At 37.9% G+C, this 17,298-nt stretch overlaps 1 protein-coding gene across 20 annotated transcripts in view; it reads right to left on the bottom strand.

Moving 5' to 3' along the window:
- Positions 1-17,298, bottom strand: part of foxp1b (forkhead box P1b) — a 577,308-nt gene that overhangs the window by 372,114 nt on the left and 187,896 nt on the right. Inside the window, exon 1 of one of the 20 annotated variants that reach the window (XM_069937051.1) lies at positions 12,193-12,222. The exons of 18 other annotated variants lie outside the window; for them this stretch is intronic. The gene's annotated coding sequence lies outside the window, so the exon portion shown is untranslated. Of the gene's footprint in view, positions 1-6,008; positions 6,032-12,192; positions 12,223-17,298 lie in introns of those variants that run through there. One more of the 20 variants, XM_069937052.1, reaches the window with a different exon arrangement.

Genomic DNA, 17,298 nt, shown 5'->3' with positions numbered 1-17,298 from the left:
CTTGACCACTCCTAACTGGGAAGCAGAATGCTTTCACACTTCCAAGGGTTTACCCCCGGGGTTAGGACTGTTGTACCATCTACTGGTGCCATCATTATACATCGAGTGATGGTGGACCTGTCCTAAATGCTGATCAATGTATTATGATCTTATATTTGAAAAAAATTAATCATGCCTATTTATAACATTATTAAGCTTTATGCACAGCACAGTACGAGCCCTTCAGCCCCTGTTGTTGTTGTGCCAACCTATATAAACCTTTAAAAGGGTCCATGGAAAAGTTCTAGCAATAAATAGCAATAGCGGACTATTTTTAAACAAGGTGAGAAAGTTTGTAGCACTATAGCGCACAATTTATATAGCGGGGGAAAGTTGATAGAACTATCACGCACAATTTATAAAAACCATGAGAAAAAATAATGGTGGACCTGCTGTCCAAGAATTCCATGTGGCGGAAAAAGGGCTGTATGCGCAGCTGCATGCACAGAGCATTCATGGAGGGGGTTTCTCTGCTGCACGGCGTTCTGGGAAGTCAGGTCCACCATTTTTTTCCCATGGTCTTTATAAATTGCATGCTATACCACTACCAACTTTCCCACATTGTTTAAAAATTGTCCACTATTGATATTTCTTGCTATTTATTTCCTCTCTCTCTCCTGTCTGGAAACACCAGGGATTATACTAGAGGTCAAGGCCATCAATCCCTGGCGTGAGATGATGTCATCTGACGCTGGCATTGAGCTTTCACACTAGGCACTTTAATGGCAGATTGGTGGTTAATTCCTGGGATCACTTGCAAGTGTGAAAGGGGCTTATGTTAGCTGGACAGAAATCATATGGTCCCTCTAGTGAATTTGCAAAATACACACTACTGCTCTCTTTGTTGCTCTCCTTCCTATTACACTGTCAGGAGAAAATACACTGAAGCAGAAAAGGACATGACAGTGGCACAAGTTACTGCAAAACACTTTTTTTCCAGAATTATGTCTCTGTCCAAACATTGTACCTTGTTGCACAAAACATACATTGAACTCCAAGAGCATCAGCCCCAATTAATTCTAATCTTTTATAAAAATCTCAGAAAAACTTTTTTTTAATCTATTTTCAGGACCTGTAAATGAATCATAGTCTTCCCATTTTCCACTTGGTCTAAGGTCTTACCCATTCTGCAGAAATATTTTGATGAAGAAAATTGTTAACATTTAACATTTAATTGAAAGTATGAGCAACACCAAATGGATTAGCCATGTGCTGATTTATACTCCATGGATATAAACAAAGTTAGAAAATGCATCAAAATTATTGAAGTGTATGCAGAAATAGAAGTATTTTTGGTTATTATTACATAACTTAAACAATATATAAGCCAACCAGCTGTTTCATTTTGTTTTCCCTATGTAATCCAAACAAGATTGGAAACTGGTGCATGAAAATCCTTTTGTTGAATCCACAGCAGTGCCAAGACAATGCAGAGTGATGAGTAGTAAACAAGCCATTAAACCACCCCACGCAAAAATTTAAATAGGCATGTGGTTATGCCATTGATAACCTTTAATAATTGCCAATGGTAACCATATAGTAGCAGCTACATGCCAAAATAAACTTCCAGAATGATCCCATAATTCTGCAGGGCAAACAGTGTGGCTGCTTTGCCAAGTGTAGGGCCATTTGAGTCAATCCTGGAACATCTGTTGGATCTATCATTTCAGTTAACAAATCAAGTCACTAAGCAGTAGCAACAAATATGAAATTTAGATGCAAACATATGTGTGAGCTTGTGGTGGTGGTGGTATGAGGGGGTGGGGTACTTATTTCACTTAAACTGCTGGAATTTATTTTCTAAACTTCTTTAACTAGTATCATAAATTAATTCTGGCATTTGTCTGGCCTTGAAACTGGAACCTTATGCAGACTTTTTTCTAACAAATGAACAAAAATGACAATTCTTAACCACCAACTAAACCTGAGATTTTCACCCTCGGCTCAAGGCCTCCATGGGGTGGGGGGGGGGGGGGGGTGGGGTGCACGTGTTGGGGTTTTGTTTGATGATTATAATAAACTTACAAGGGGGAGGGAGTGCCAATCATTTTTAAAATAGCTTTTATTCAAAAGTTATGATTGAAGTGAAAGGGAAGAGAAATCAAATTTCTCTGAAGGGAGAGTAAGCAAAGAAGCTAGTAAACTGAGCTCAACAAATGCACTCACTTTTATCTAGCACTTTAAGAGTTAATGATCATGTGCTCCCTCCAAAAAATGTATTTGACTTCATTCAAATGTACATTCTACTTGTCAGAACATGAAAATTATATATGACATTTGAAAAACATCAAGAAAAATATCTGTAAAAATTTACACACAAAATCTATGGAAATTGTACTACATATACTAAACCATATTAATGAGGTGACTATTACTTGAGTCACAAATCGGCAACTGATTTTGCATGATGCATACACTAGTGAGTATTGAACTATGGAACTATTTTAATTATCCAATTCTAATGATTACAACATAAAAAAAATGCAAAGCTTTTTTTCTTCTTGAATAGTCGAGCGGTGGTTGTATCATTTATGAAGATGTGTGCCGGGGATTATTAATTAACCTTGGTATTTGCAGAGCATTCCTGTGTTTTCATGCTACATTCAATTTCCACAGATGAGCTGATTTACAAAACTGATGAGTTTTACAGCTATAAACACACTTCTGAGAAACAACAGCTGAACAATACAAGGGTGGTTTTGAACACAAGGTTGAAAAACTGTTTTGTTTTTTATTTCCATTGGAGCATAGCTTCTAGGTATGTCTTTTTGTTGACCTTTGCTGTTGGGCATTTAAACATTTACATCTGCAAGTAATTTAAAAGCTGTCCAGTTTCTCTGTGGTACATTGTGCAATGCAATGGTTAACAATGAACCCCCAACCCCCTTGAGTGCAAAGGATGAAAGCAATGCAAATAATTATTATCACAGAGCCATTAAGTACATCTGTTATCGGTTATATAATCTTTGTCAATTGACAGAATACAATACCATTAATGAATCAATAGTCGGAAACTAGTTTGGCTCATTTCATTTTATAGGACATTTTCTGATCTGTCCTCTGAAAAACAAGCTCATATGAGGCTGAAAATATAAAGTGAATAAAACAATAGTTGAGACCCCTTCCAGAAAAGGAGAGCTGATGTAAACAGGGCAAAATGCTCTACACAAAGCTGATAACCTACTCTGCCATTATGTAACGACTATTTTTATGGATGATGGTCTCCCCAACAATAGGGCAACAGCTCTGTCAGCTCTCTTCTACAATATTAGGTTTCCAGACTGTAGTCCTGCTACTCACTGCATCACAGACTAACATCTCTAGTGTGCTATTAATATCAATGAGAAGCAGATTCCATTTCCAAGTAAGAGAACCTTCATGTTACACTACAGTCATTCTGCTAAAGAAGCATAGTCACAAGACAATATTAAGTGGTGTATATAACTGCCTGAGATTGTTCTATATAATCATTTTCAAATAGAGTCAAAGGGTCTTTATCAAAGATACAAATAATCCTGATGCAGGCTCTCAACCCAAAACGTGGAGTATCTCTTTCCCTCCACAGATGCTATCTAACCCACTGGGTTTCCCCAGCAGTTTTTTTTTAAACTCCATATTCTAGCATCTGCCTTCTTGTGTCTCCATGATACAAAATGTCAAAAAGTCCTCTGTGCAAATGATAGTAAAACAAGACAATACAATGGAAAATTAATAGATCAGCTTAGTTTTCCCATGAATATTTTAACAGCTACAAATATAACACTTAATAAATACACTGGACGTAAGCATTGAGCAATTCCTCAAAGCCACCTGCATTGCAAGTGCACACTGTACTCTTATTTACTAAGACTATAAACTTCACAGAACTTCTCAAGCATCCTTCAGAAACTGCAGTCTGTTAGTAGTTTTAAACTGATGAATATATTTCAGTTTCTCCAAACAAAGACATGCACTGAAATGTCACTGCATTAAATAAGGAGTAAAAAAAAATGATTGTCCTGTAATCTCCAAGGACTAAAAAGCCTACTGAGCTTTTAAAATGAACTCTTTCAATATTCAACAAGAACTCCAATCGATGAAGGACTGATCTAAACACTACAAAAGCCACTGTCTTGCTCTAGATTCAATAATCAGGAAGAGGCCCCTAACAGCCAGCAAATGAGCAACTGGCTCGAGTCAGCTGCTCGCTGAGCCATCTACCTGTCCTGGTCTGAGGTGAAAAGCCACTGGTATTTTTGTCAATATCCTTAATGTAAATTCTTTCCTCGGGCAGTTGTGTGCGAAGTTTTCCTTGTCTGACATTCTACCCCGACTCTTTGATCGAGTCCTAACACTCTCCTTGCTAATGCATCCCTTAAATTTTATCAATACATAATAAAAATTGTTTCCTGAACAGCTCAAAGACAGACATGCGAATGCTACATTCCAGCCAGTGTTTCTAAGTAGTCTGGAGAAACCAGCCTGCTGAGACTGATACAAACAAAACAGAGGCACAGCCCTGAAGAAAATCAGCTGCAAAACTCTGGATACTGACTGACACATAGTAATGTACAGTCAAGGATGTAATTTTCATGCGAGTTTTACTTACAAGAAGCAGGAAAAGAGAAGGACCTCTCAAAAATAAACAGTGTTCTATTTCAAAGACGAGGAATATAGGCATTCCATTGTTGAAGCCAATTATCCGTGGAAAATAATAACAACAGATGGATTCAGAGTTGCTGACTTGTTTCATACACTTCATTGCTGTCCAACAGATGATGAAATCCGAGAGCCATCTCTAATAGTCAAAAGTCAAAAAATAGTGCAAGGATTCTGACTACAGATGGGTCATTTTAGCAGACCTGGATCATCCATATGAAAGCTTTTGAGTTAAAAAAAAGTCTGCTTTCAATGGTGGGCAGCTGCAGCAAATGTCATACCATTCCCCCAAACTAAACATCCCCCTCCCACTCGTAGCCACAATGCCACATACCACTTGTGAAGTATTGTTAGCAAAAGGAAAAATTGAGAATTTGCCTGATAAATTTGTTACAGGATAACATCAAATATTATTTACCATAAATGCATTTATGCAGATTACTTCACATTTAAAGTAAGTCATCTTAGAAATGCTGGTAGATTTTAGGGCAAAATGTAAGACTTATTCTCAGATCAGGGGTAAGCTCAGGTGTAAGTTGCAGTCAAAGGCAAGGATGCCTGCACACAAATGCTGAGACAAAGCAATGGTGAGCCAAGGTAGGAAATCCAAGGACATGGACAAAGATGAACAATGGCAATTCCAGTTCTGATTGGTGCATGACACAGAGGGGATCTGCAGGAGGTGGTGTCCCCATGCTCCTGCCAATTCATTTCTCAAAATTTGCATCACAAATGCAAGAAATGTTTTGAGTAACAGCTACATTTAGCAACTGTTCCCTTAAATTGTGTGAAGGTATAGGCCAGTCCTGGGAGTCTTCAATTTATAATAGTTTTCTTTCTCCATTCTCCCCACCCATCTCTCATACCTACAAATATACCACAACAAGTGCTTCTGTTACAGTTTTGGGTAGTCCTGGGCACTCATATTCATAGATAAAACAGAAAAGTCTGAAGAATCCGGCTTGTATCACAAATATCTGAGATTAGAGATGAGATGAAAAGAGGAGCCATAGGACCATTTGATTAACTATGTTGTTCATTAGTCAAAAGAAGAATGATATTAATCTATGGAACATGAAGGATCAGCATGGACTTGTGCTTATATAGTGCCTTTCACATCATCAGGATGTGCCAAACACTTTACAGCCAATGTAGTTACTGTTATAATGTAAAACGTGGCAGGGGAATTTTCAAGCAGTAAACTCCCATAAAGAGCAATATTCTTGATGATAGTGACTGAAGATAGTGAACACTGCCAAGACACAAAGAAACACAAAAGGTCCCAATCCAAAATTTTGTCTGCCCATTTCTACCCACGAATGTTGACTGACCTGCTGAGCTCCTCCAGCTTCTCGTTATTTGGTCAGAACTCCTGAGTTCTTCTTTAAGACAATGCTGTGGAATATTTTACAATTACCTCCTTTGTTGAAAAGTTTTTCAATTAACCACCAGCTTAATTTTTACTGTACTCAAATCTCCAAAGCTGGAGTTGAACCTACATCCTTCTGATTGAGGTGTAACAGCACATTTAACAGATCTACAGCTGATTCTGCTAGATCTTCTGCACAAGATTTAACAGAACATCTTTCCTGCTCAAGCACACCCTGTGAGAGTATAGATCTATCACCAATGTACATAGTGTATATAGTTACTGTATCTAGACTGTGCTTACAGCGATTGGCTGAGAGCTAAGCCACGCCTATTGTCTGGGCCTTAAAGGGTTGTGTCCCTAGCCAGGTCGGATCATTCCGGACTGGTCGGCCACCTGTGAAGAACTACTGTCTTTTGCTAATAAAAGCCTTGGTTTGGATCCACACGTCTTTGATTCTTTCGACGAGCTCTACACACCCACAAGCAAACCCTCCACGTCAGCAAATTTTCTGCCCAAATACTGCCTCACATAAAATAATTCAGTGTTGAAATGTTGCCTGACATACATGTCTAATCATTAGCTGATAATCAAATGGTTCACAGTTGACTACATGGGAGAAAATACATGTTACAGAATACCAACTTTGAGGCTAGTGGAACTCTTTATCTATCTTGTTCGGACTCTGAACAAAGCTAATAACAACAGCATTATACTTTTTAAAAAAAAGTAAACAACATTCTTTTGTCAGTGTTACCAAAATAAATATTTGCAGAAGGGTTGTTTGTTAAATGCAAACCAAGGAATACAATGCTACTTTGTATTTCAACAACATTAGTAAAGGCAGTAAACTATTTTTCTCCCACAATTGCAAATAAACTAAGCAAACAGAAATCCTGATCAAAAGCAGCTGATTTTTTTTTCCACATCAGGTGCTGATCTTCTCAATTACACACAACACATGAATGCTGAAACATTTCAAAACCTGTTCTCTGTTTGGTTGAATTAATATTTTACAGAAGTCCAATTGCAAAGCTCTTCAAACATGCCTACATATTGCCTCCAAAATGCTACCTTTAAAACTTCAGAATTTATTGACATGAACAAATCACAAAATTCAGTGTCTTGAGGCAGCATCACTGTGCAAACATTCGTATTATAACCATCTTAGAACAATAATATATAACAAATTTTTAAAAAGTAGTACATGAAAAGTAAGGCAGTGTCTTTGGTTTATTGATTATTCAGAAATCTGATGACAGCGGGGAAGAAGCTGTCCTTGTGCGGCTGAGTACCTTTTTCCCAAGGGTAGCAGAGTGCAGAGCGCATGGCCTGGCTGGTGGGGGTTTGTAAAGATAGAGGCTGCTTTTTCAAGGCACTGTCTTTTATTAATTTTTTTTAAATTTTTCACACTATGAACCCATACTAACTAAAATACACACAAACATTTCCCTCTTGAATATACAGTGTCATTTTCTCCCCTTTTTCCCCCCTCCCTTCCCTCCCTCCTTCACCCCCCACCTTCCCCACCCACTCAACGTTCAACCTACATGATACATTAAACCCATTAAACAATGTCATCACACAATGAAAATAAACAAGAAATTTGTGTCTTCTACTTTTACACACTGGGTCAGTTAATTTCGTCTTTTTCTCCTTCTGTCATTTTAGGCGGTGGAGGTCCGCGGTAGGACTTCTCTGTTGTGTTCCATGTACGGTTCCTAAATTTGTTCGAATACTGTGATGTTATTTCTTAAATTGTATGCTATTTTTTTCCAATGGAATACATTTATTCATTTCTACGTACCATTGCTAGATTCTCAGGCTATCTAATTTCTAGGTTGACATAATACATTTTTTTTTGCTACTGCTAAGGCTATCATAATAAATCTTTTTTTGTGCTCCATCCAAATTGAGTCCAAGTTCTTTACTTCTTAGAAGAAAGATCTCTGAGATTTTTTGGTATGTTGCTTTTTGTGATTTTATTTAATACCTGGTTTAGATCTTCCCAAAATTTTTCCACTTTCTCACATGCCCAAATTTCCTTCTTACAACGAAAACATCTGTCTGATACTGTTGGGTCCCATTTATTTAACTTTTGGGGCGTGGTGTATAGCCTGTGTAACCAATTATATTGTATCATGCGGAACCTCGTGTTTATTGTATTTCTCATAGTTCTGGAGCATAGCTTTCCCCATGTTTCATTCTTTATCTTTATGTTTAGATCTTGTTCCCATTTTTGTTTGGGTTTACAGCTTGTTTCCTCGTTCTCTTTCTCTTGCAGTTTGATGTACATGTTTGTTATAAATCCTTTAATTATCATTGTGTCTGTAATCACATATTCAAAATTGCTTTCTTCTGGTAACCTGCTTCCCAATTTGTCCTTCAAGTAGGTTTTCAGTTGGTGGTATGCAAACATTGTACCATGAGTTACACCATATTTGTCCTTCATTTGTTCAAAAGATAATAATTTATTTCCTGAAAAACAATTTTCTATTCTTTTGATCCCTTTTCTCTCCCATTCTCTCAAGGAAAGGTTATCTATTCTGAAAGGGATTAGTTGATTTTGTGTCAATATTAATTTTGGTAGTTGATAATTTGTTTTTTTCCTTTCTACGTGAATCTTCTTCCAAATGTTGAGCAGATGGTGCAGTACTGGTGAATTCCTATGTTGCACCAGCTTTTCATCCCACTTATATAGTATACGTACAGGTACCTTCTCCCCTATTTTATCTAGCTCTAATCTGGTCCAATCTGGTTTTTCCCTTGTTTGATAAAAATCTGATTAGGTATCTTAATTGTGCTGCTCTATAATAATTCTTAAAGTTTGGTAGCTGTAAGCCCCCTTGTTTGTACCATTCTGTTCATTTATCTAGCGCTATCCTCGGTTTCCCCCCTTTCCATAAGAATTTCCTTATTATTTTCTTTAACTCCTTGAAGAATTTCTCAGATAGGTGAATTGGTAACGATTAAAATAGGTATTGTATCCTTGGGAAGATATTAATTTTAATGCAATTTACCCTTCCTATCAGTGTTAGTGGTAAGTCTTTCCAATGTTCTAAGTCATCTTGTAATTTCTTCATTAATGGCTGATAATTTAGTTTGTATAGATGGCCTAGATTATTATCTAGTTGTATACCTCAAGTATCAAATTGCTTGTGTTTGCAATCTAAATGGAGATTCTTTCTTAAATTTTGTGAAATCCGCATTATTCATTGGCATTGCTTCACTTTTATTTGTGTTGATCTTGTACCCCGATACTTCTCCATATTCCTTCAATTTCTTATGTAATTCTTTTATTGATATTTCTGGTTCTGTTAAGTATACTATGTTGTCATCTGCAAATAGACTGATTTTATATTCCTTCTCTTTTATTTTTATCCCTCTTATTTTATTTTCTGTTCTTATCAGTTCTGCCAGTGGTTCTATAGCTAACGCAAACAGTGAGGGAGATAGTGGACATCCCTGCCTAGTTGATCTGCTTAATTTAAATTGGCTTGATATATATCCATTTACTGTCACCTTCGCCAATGGTCCCTTATATAACGCTTTAATCCAATTAATATATTTCTCTGGTAGGTTGAACCTCTTTAGTACTTTGATTAAATGATTCCATTCTACTCTGTCAAAGGCTTTCTCTGCGTCTAAGGCAACTGCCACTGTTGGCGTCTTGTTTCCTTGTAGTGCATGGATTAAGTTAATGAACTTACAGATATTGTCCGTTGTTTGTCTTTTCTTAATAAATCCAGTTTGATCTAGTTTTACTATTTTTGGTACACAGTGGGCCAATCTGTTTGCTAATAGTTTAGCTATCTGTGTTAAGTAGAGATATTGGTCTATACGATGCTGGTGTTAGTGGATCTTTCCCCGTCTTTGGTATTACTGTAATTATTGCTGTTTTGCATGAATCTGGCATGTTTTGTGTTTCTTCAATCTGGTTCATTACTTCCAGGAGAGGAGGAATTAATAAGTCTTTAAATGTTTTATTGAATTCTATTTGGAGTCCATCCTCACCCAGCGTTTTATTGTTCGGTAGTTTTTTTTTAATATATCCTGTATTTCCTCTATTTCAAATGATTTTATTAATTTATTTTGTTCCTCTTCTTGCAATTTCGGTAGTTCAATTTTAGCTGGAAACTCATCTATTTTGTCTTCTTTCCATTCGTTCTCAGTTCAGTATAGTTGCTCATAGAATTCCTTGAAGTTTTCATTGATCTCTGTTGGGTTATATGTAATTTGTTTGTCCTTTTTCCTTGATGCCAATATTGTTCTTTTAGTTTGTTCTGTCTTAAGCTGCCAAGCTAGTATTTTGTGCATTTTTTCTCCTAGCTCATAATACTGCTGTTTTGTCTTCATTATGTTCTTCTCCACCTTGTATGTTTATAGTGTTACATATTTTTTTGTCCGCCAGTTCTCTTCTTTTTGTTGTATCTTCCCTTATTGCTAATTCTTTTTCTGTACTTGCTATTTCCCTTTCCAGCTGTTCTATTTCCCGATTGTAGTTCATCATCATCTTAGTTACTAACTTATTATCTGCCCTCTGATGAACGCTTTCATTGCATCCCATAGTATAAATTTATCTTCCACTGATTCCCTATTTATTTCAAAGTACATTTTAATTTGTCGCTCAATTAATTCTCTAAAATCCTGTCTTTTAAGTAGCATGAAGTTTAATCTCCATCTATACGTTCTCGGTGGGATGTCCTCCAGCTCTATTGCTAATAACAGAGGTGAGTGATCGGATAACAATCTAGCTTTATATTCCGTTTTCCTAACTCTCCCTTGGATGTGAGCTGACAACAGGAACTGGTCTACCCTTGAGTATGTTTTATGTCTTCCCAAATAATATGAGTATTCCTTCTCCTTTGGGTGTTGTCTCCTCCATATATCCAAAAGTTGCATTTTCTGCATCGATTTAACCATAAATTTGGTTACTTTGTTCAAGGCACTGTCTCATGTAGATGTCCTCGATGGAGTGAAGGCTGGTGCCTGTGATGTCGCAGGCTGAGTTAATAACCTTCTGGAGTTTATTCTTGTCCTGAGAGTTGGCACCTTCAATACCAGGCAGTGATGCAACCAGCCAGAATGCTCTCCACGGTACACCTGTAGAAGTTTTTGAGTCTTCGGTGACATATCAAATTTCCTCAAGCACCTCACAAAGTATAGCCGCTGGCAAGCCTTCTTTATGATTGTATCAACATGGAGGCTCTAGGACAGATCCTCAGAGATGTTAACTCCCAGTAATTTGAAGTTCTTGACCCTCTCTACTACTGACCCCTTGATGAGGACTGGGACATATTCCCGACTCCCTCCTGAAGTCCACAATCATCTCCTCGGTTTAGCTAACGTTGAGCGCAAGGTTGTTGATGTTACACCACTCAAAGAACTGATCTATCTCCCTCCTGTACGCTTTTGATTCTGTCAAAAACTGTGGTGTCATCGGCAAAGTTGTAGATAGCATTGGAATTGTGCCTGGCCACACAGTCATGGGTGTATAACGAGTAGAGCAGTGGGCTATGCATGCATCCTTAGGGTGCACCTGTGTTGATAATCAGTGAGGAGGGGACGTTGCTTCTAATTCGTACTGACTGTGGTCTTCCAATGAGAAAGTCAAGGATCCAGTCAAGGCCCAGAGTTTGTAGCTTCTTGACCAGTACTGAGGGAATAATGGTATTGAAGGCTGAACTGTAACTGATGAAGAGCAGCCGTATATATGAATTGCTATTTTCAAGGTGATCCAGAACTGAGTGGAGACAGCAATATTGCATCTGCTGTGGAGCGATTGTTATGATAGGTGAATTGCACTGGGTCCAGATCTTCTGCTATTGCTCTTTCTGCTGAGGTGTCAGTGGTACGATCAATGGCAAAATCATGTCAAATTCTGAACCAGCTCAATGATGAAAGATGATGAGAGCTTGACAAGTTTCAAATCTTTTTACAGTAGAAAATCTGATAAACAGTAAGCCTCTAGAATAATGGAAACTTCACAGTGCATTACAAAGATATAACCTAATCAAGGGGTTCAGGTGATATTATGAACCATGACTGTGAAGATATAGAGGTCATCTGAACACTGAGATTTAGTTATCAACTTTAGGGTGCCCTACTATCTTATATAATTACATAAGTTATATAATGTAACTCACATACAGAGTTTGACAGTTAAAAAGTTTATGATCTCTGTAAGAGCTTCGGGCATTTCTTGCCATTTTCACAAACATTCTAGTGTCGCAATGCAGTGGTCAATGATGTGTTCTGTCACAGGGAAGTATTGCACTCATTTGTGACATCATTACTGCAGGATGGTTTAGTAAAAGACAACTTGCACCAGATTAAAGGAAAATGGTAAAATATATGAGCATTTTATGATTGCTTTAAGAAACTGTGCAGCAAAATCGACCTCTGATTCTACCTTCAGAAAAAAAAAGGGACTGCTCTGTTAATAAAACAAAGTAAATTGAACATGGCTGTATCTAAGATGCTTTAATTGCAGAATAGCTATACTCCAGTAATTTGTCTTAATGCACAGGGAATCTTTTTTTTAAATCTCTCCAACTCTCATCCCTACCTTCTCCAATCAATTAAACTAGGCTAATAAAGGACTGTATGGAGAATTATGAATATTTTTCAGGTGTATGATGCCTTCGAGGGCTCTTATGTCAATCAATACTTTTCACACAATAAGAGCAGGAAGTAGAAGGCTTGCTGCTCAAATGGTGCCCTATTACCTAATCAGTTGATGGGCACATGATTTTGCCAAGAATTGAAGAGGTCTGATAATAATGAAAAGATCTGAGAACACAAAGCTTTGTTTCATTCAGTTTATGCAAATAATATAAGCTATTTGCAGACAATTAACATTCTGAAAGCTCACACTTAAAGGTATTTAAACAATACAAATTACAGACTGCCTTTTATCTTTCCTTTTTGTTGCAAACATGTATATATCTAAGAGTTATTCCACTGAAAGTCAAGCTACAAACCGTTATTGCACCACCACTAAAGAAAATTTCCCAAAACTTTATTAAAGAATAATCATCATATTTTTTCTGATTTTAACAGAAACTTATCCTTGATATTTCTCTTTTGCAGCAACCTCCTTTGAAGAAGACCGCAGAGCCCACCTCACTGACAAAAGACAAAGGAGGAAAAACCCAACACCCAACCCCAACCCACCAATTTTCCCCTGCAACCGCTGCAACTGTGTCTGCCTGTCCCGCATCGGACTTGTCAGCCACAATCGAGCCTGCAGCTGACGTGGACATTTACCCTTCCATAAATCTTCGTCCACGAAGCCAAGCCAAAGACATGTAAAACAGTAAATACCATGTTGCACAGATCTAATATAAATAAATACATGTTTAAGCTGCCAGTGGTTAATAGGTTAAGGTAATAGAACTGCATATTTTGGCCAGAGACAAGTGTTTTTCAACTAACACAGACAGAAGCTGAAAAAGTTTTCCAGATCTTGGTTGCAGTTTCTACAACGGAGATATGCAGGTAATTCATGTCATCCAATCATCCTGTTAGGCAATCACTGAACAATAATTTGTAGGACAGAATAAAGAGTAGAGTACACAAAACATCTTTCCATAATATTCATTGCTTAAATATGAATTAATTTTCAAGAATTGTAAAGGTAAGGCAGCATCTGGGGAGAGAGAAACCAGTGTCAGAAATGTTTAATCAGAACTGAGAAAATGAGAAGAGTTCATTTTAAATTGTGGAGAACAAAGGAGAAGGGATAGATGGGGGAAATAGAATATCTCCAGAAGGAGTTGGTTACAGGAGTTGCCATGGTAATCCCACTGTTTACAATCCCTGAGTTAAAAAGGATTGGGGCTAAAGCAAGAAAAAAAACAATGCTAAAGCTGTGAAATTCACAGTAGAGATGTTGATAGGACCGGAAACCAAAAGGAGAATGCCTTTTTTTAAACTGCAGCACATGGGTAGCCTTCCTGGGACCTGGGTGCAATTACTGGGGCAAGGGGGATCTATCCATTAAATCGCCAACCCAGTGATTAAGGGGGATCCTGCCCCCACAATGATGTGTCATGTACTCACCAGAAGTACTGCTGGGTGTTCGGATGCTGGCTGCCTGGTGACGCATGCACACAAGCGTTGACGTCACCGGAATAAGCAGGTCAGCCATTTTGTCTTCAGATCACCTGTGGATGCGACCTAGGTAAGTTTAACTGGGTTCCCTGACTCCCTCTGAGGTAGGTCAGTGACCTGGTTTGATTCCGACGAGGTTGACCGGGGCCAGATCCTTTCTAACTGTCAAGTAACTGGGGCGCTAACGGGCATATAGAGCAGATCAGGCTGCATTTCTGGAGGGAAAAAAAAAGCCTTAATATTACAGATGATTAAATTATCTGCTTTCTATTCTGCAAAATTTCTGAGGTATGCTTAGCTACCTCCTGTAATTAAAAAAGCCTTCCTGTCAAAGTAAAAATGGAACATTTAAGGCCTCATTGATATTTATGGCACAGCAGGTACACGTGTGACAGGCTGATGTGTAGAAAGTGCTATATATCCAAAAGTTTCTGCTCAAGTTGTTCTGGTAGTTTTATGGAAATGGCATTTGTCATCTAACTCAAATGAGACTATTGAATGGTGTGATGCTATTCTGTGCAGTAATACACTGCCTGTGCGCCATTGGTTACACCATTTTTATTTCTGTTTAAGAAGTTAAACCAGGTGAGGTGTACTTGTTAATCTTTCTGTTTTGAAAATTAGCTACCTCAGGGATAAAGTTTAATTTCTTCAGGTTTTTATCATTGTTGGGATACTCAGTCTTTTTTTTCCTCTCCTCTCTCTCAATCCAATCTTTGCCTCTCTATCTCTGGAACTGATTTGGCAATTAGTTCACTCAATGAAGTTTACAAGTCCTTCATCGTCCTTGAACGGCTGATTTCCCAACCAATAACCTGATGGGTTAAGGAGATACACTGTCACTTCCAATGTACAGCCAGGCCACACACGTCCTAGATTTCTTGACTATGACACAATAAGCTCACAATATCTGCAATTTTTCACATATAAAATGTTAAAATGTTGCAAATCTAATCAAAGACAGTATTACTTGGGTAGACATTTTGTTTTCACCAAAAAAAGAACTACACTGTATTTTTATTTAAAACCCCTTTTGTTATCATGCATTTTGTTGAATAAGATAACCATATAACCATATAACCACTTAGAGTATAGAACAGGCCAGTTTGGCCCTACTAGTCCATGCCGTAACAAATTCCCACCCTCCTTGTCCCACTGACCAGCACGCAGTCCATAGCCCTCCAGTCCTCTCCTCTCCATGTAACTATCCAGTCTTTCCTTAAATGTAACCAATGATCCCGCCTCAACTACGTCTGCCGGAAGCTCATTCCACATCCCTACCACCCTTTGTGTAAAGAAATTTCCCCTCTTGTTCCCTTTATAATTTTCCCCCTTCAATCTTAAACCATGCCCTCTAGTTTGAATCTCCCCCACTCTTAACTGAAAAAGCCTATCCACATTTACTCTGTCTGTCCCTTTTAAAATCTTAAACACCTCTATCAGGTCCCCCCTCAATCTTCTACGCTCCAGAGAAAAAAAGCCCTAGTCTGTACAACCTTTCTCTGTAACTCAAACCTTGAAATCCTGTCAAGATTCTTGTGAACCTTCTCTGTACTCTCTCTATTTTGTTTATATCTTTCCTATAATTTGGTGACCAAAACTGTACACAGTACTCCAAATTTGGCCTCAACAATGCCTTGTACAATTTCATCATAACCTCCCTACTCTTGAATTCAATATTCCGATTTATGAAGGCCAACATTCCAAATGCCTTCTTCACCACACCATCTACCTGAGTATCAGCCTTGAGGGTACTATTTACCATCACTCCTAAATCCCTTTGTTGCTCTGCACATCTCAATAGCCTACCATTTAACGCATATGACCTATTTAGATTTGCCTTTCCAAAATGTAACACCTCACACTTATCTGTATTAAATTCCATCAGCCATTTCTCAGCCCACACCTCCAGCCTTCCTAAATCACCTTTTAATCTACGGTAATCTTCCTCACTGTCCACAACACCACCAATCTTTGTATCATCCGCAAACCTGACTGTGACCCATTTTAAAACCTCTGAGCAATGCATCACCTTAAGTTGGGTATTATTTTGGGGTCATCTAATTTACCAACTGTTGATCATACCCATAATCTTTAATATATTCCCTGGACAAATAAGAATAAACTTGCTAAATGATTTTCATGATTCCTTCATTGAAAGTTAGACATTAGTGAGAACTAGTCTTTAAATAAAAGTGAGTTGATCCCATTATATATGAGAGTGAAAAGGGTCACAGAACAGCTATGACATTGACTGGCAGAGCAGGATTTACAGTTGGAAAAAGCTCATTTAAATGCTTATCTTCTGATGGGAGAAGAGTTTCAGGTGGATAGAATGGTGAGGTGAAATATGGAGAAGTGAAACGCAAGGAAAAAGGGCAAGGTGAGGGGAGGAGGAAAGAGGGGGAGCAAGAAGAAAGTGAAAAGAGGAGAAGAGAGAGCAGACAAAGAATTTCTGGAGGAACTCAGTAGGTCAGATAGCATCCTTGGGTGGAAATGTTCTCAATATTTTGAATTGAAACTCTTCTTCAAGACTAAATTACATTTAAAAAAGGAGAAGGAAGCTGGGAGAGAAGCCCAGAGTCAACAGGACAGTTATTGTGAAAGCTGGAGTCAAGTGGAGGAAAAAAATATATTCAGAAAGGAAGAAAAGTTAGAGGAAAAAAAATGAGAACAAGAGTAAGTAAACAGGAGATTAAAATAGTGGATCAGATGAGGGTGGGGATTATCTAAAATGAAAAATCTCAAATGTTTGTGTTAGTCGACTTAAGGCAGTGGTTCCTGAACTTTTTTGGAGCAGCTGACCCCTTAACACCCACACCAACAACTCCCCCCCACCCACCCACCCACCCACCCACCCACCCACCCACCCACCCACCCACACACACACACACACACACACACCTCTTTCTTGGTATTAGGTTTACAGAAAATTTAAAACAAAACTAATCTAACACTATAAGCAAGCGTATATATTTCACAAATAAAACTTTGAGTAAACCAATGTATTTAGCAATATGAAAGGGTAAATTTACATCTCACCTGTAATTACATTGTCTTCATAGCTTCACTATATTGCCTATATTTCCTTTTATTTGCTGTTATTTAATTCTGCAACAAAAATTGTAAGTTCTTTG

The sequence above is a fragment of the Narcine bancroftii genome, chromosome 5, assembly GCF_036971445.1.
Source record: "Narcine bancroftii isolate sNarBan1 chromosome 5, sNarBan1.hap1, whole genome shotgun sequence".
Lineage (NCBI taxonomy): Eukaryota > Metazoa > Chordata > Chondrichthyes > Torpediniformes > Narcinidae > Narcine > Narcine bancroftii.
This window is presented reverse-complemented; position numbering and strand designations above follow the sequence as displayed.